Below are 2,506 nucleotides of genomic sequence, written 5' to 3' on the forward strand. Positions count from 1 at the left end.
AGAGTAGGAGTGAAAGAGGAGTTGGGATGAGGGGGTTGAAGAGTAGGAGTGAAAGAGGAGTTGGGGTGAGGTGTTGGAGAGTAGGGGTGAAAGAGGAGTTGGGTTGAGGGGGTTGAAGTGTAGGGGTGAAGGAGGAGTTGGGGTGAGGGGGTTGGAGAGTTGGGGTGAAAGAGGAGATGAGGTGAGGGGGTTGAAGAGTAGGAGTGAAAGAGGAGTTGGGGTGAGGGTGTTGGAGAGTAGGGGTGAGAGAGGAGTTGGGGTAAGGGGGGTTGGAGAGTAGGGGTGAAAGAGGAGTTGTGGTGAGGGGGGTTGCAGAGTAGGGGTGAAAGAGGAGTTGGGGTGAGGGGGTGGGAGAGTAGGGGTGAAAGAGGAGTTGGGGTGAGGGGGGTTGAAGTGTAGGTGTGAAAGAGGAGTTGGGGTAAAGGGGGTTGGAGAGTAGGGGTGAAAGAGAAGTTGGGGTGAGGGGGGATGGAGAGTAGGGGTGAAAGAGGAGTTGGGGTGAGGGGGGTTGGAGAGTAGGGGTGAAAGAGAAGTTGGGGTGAGGGGGGTTGGAGAGTAGGGGTGAAAGAGGAGTTGGGATGAGGGGGTTGAAGAGTAGGCGTGAAAGAGGAGTTGGGGTGAGGGTGTTGGAGAGTAGGGGCGAAAGAGGAGTTGGGGTAAGGGGGGTTGGATAGTAGGGGTGAAAGAGGAGTTGGGGTGAGGGGGGTTGGAGAGTAGGGGTGAAAGAGGAGTTGGGGTGAGAGGGTTGGAGAGTAGGGGTGAAAGAGTTGTTGGGGTGAGAGGGGTGGAAGAGTAGGAGTGAAAGAGGAGTTGGGATGAGGGGGTTGGAGAGTTGGGGTGAAAGATGAGTTGGGGTGAGGGGGGTTGGAGAGTAGGGGTGAAAGAGGCGTTGGGGTGAGTGGGTTGGAGAGTAGGAGTGAAAGAGGAGTTGGGATGAGGGGGTTGAAGAGTAGGAGTGAAAGAGGAGTTGGGGTGAGGTGTTGGAGAGTATGGGTGAAAGAGGAGTTGGGGTGAGGGGGTTGAAGAGTAGGGGTGAAGGAGGAGTTGGGGTGAGGGGGTTGGAGAGTAGGGGTGAAAGAGGAGTTGGGGTGAGGGGGTTGGAGAGTAGGGGTGAAAGAGGAGTTGGGGTGAGGGGGTTGGAGAGTAGGGGTGAAGGAGGAGTTGGGGTGAGGTGTTGGAGAGTACGGGTGAAAGAGGAGTTGGGGTGAGGGGTTTGAAGAGTAGAGGTGAAGGAGGAGTTGGGGTGAGGGGGTTGGAGAGTAGGGGTGAAAGAGCAGTTGGGGTGAGAGGGGTTGGAGAGTAGGGGTGAAAGAGGAGTTGGGGTGAGGGGGGTTGGAGAGTAGGGGTGAGAGAGGAGTTGGGGTGAGGGGGGTTGGAGAGTAGGGGTGAAAGAGGAGTTGGTTTGAGTGGGGTTGGAGAGTATGGGTGAAAGGGGAGTTGGGGTGAGGGTGTTGGAGAGTAGGGGTGAAAGAGGAGTTGGGGTGAGGGGGTTGGAGAGTAGGGGTGAAAGAGGAGTTGGGGTGAGGGGGTTGGAGAGTAGGGGTGAAAGAGGAGTTGGGGTGAGGGTGTTGGAGAGTAGGGGTGAAGGAGGAGTTGGGGTGAGTGTTGGAGAGTCGGGGTGAAAGAGGAGTTGGGGTGAGGGGGTTGAAGAGTAGGGGTGAAGGAGGAGTTGGGGTGAGGGGGTTGGAGAGTAGGGGTGAGAGAGGATTTGGGGTGAAGGGGGTTGGAGAGTAGGGGTGAAAGAGGAGTTGGGGTGAGTGGGGTTGGAGAGTATGGGTGAAAGAGGAGTTGGGGTGAAGGGGGTTGGAGAGTAGGGGTGAAAGGGGAGTTGGGGTGAGGGGGTTGAAGAGTAGGATTGAATGAGGAGTAGGGGTGAGGGTGTTGGAGAGTAGGGGTGAAAGAGGAGTTGGGGTGAGGGGGTTGGAGAGTAGGGGTGAAAGAGGAGTTGGGGTGAGGGGGTTGGAGAGTAGGGGTGAAGGAGGAGTTGGGGTGAGGGGGTTGGAGAGTAGGGGTGAAAGAGGAGTTGGGGTGAGGGGGTTGGAGAGTAGGGGTGAAGAAGGAGTTGGGGTGAGGTGTTGGAGAGTACGGGTGAAAGAGGAGTTGGGGTGAGGGGTTTGAAGAGTAGAGGTGAAGGAGGAGTTGGGGTGAGGGGGTTGGAGAGTAGGGGTGAAAGAGCAGTTGGGGTGAGAGGGGTTGGAGAGTAGGGGTGAAAGAGGAGTTGGGGTGAGGGGGGTTGGAGAGTAGGGGTGAGAGAGGAGTTGGGGTGAGGGGGGTTGGAGAGTAGGGGTGAAAGAGGAGTTGGTTTGAGTGGGGTTGGAGAGTATGGGTGAAAGGGGAGTTGGGGTGAGGGTGTTGGAGAGTAGGGGTGAAAGAGGAGTTGGGGTGAGGGGGTTGGAGAGTAGGGGTGAAAGAGGAGTTGGGGTGAGGGGGTTGGAGAGTAGGGGTGAAAGAGGAGTTGGGGTGAGGGTGTTGGAGAGTAGGGGTGAAGGAGGAGTTGGGGTGAGTG

The sequence above is a fragment of the Somniosus microcephalus genome, chromosome 4 (assembly GCF_052327205.1).
Source record: "Somniosus microcephalus isolate GS21.2 chromosome 4, FLI_Smic_1.0, whole genome shotgun sequence".
In the NCBI taxonomy this organism is placed as follows: domain Eukaryota; kingdom Metazoa; phylum Chordata; class Chondrichthyes; order Squaliformes; family Somniosidae; genus Somniosus; species Somniosus microcephalus.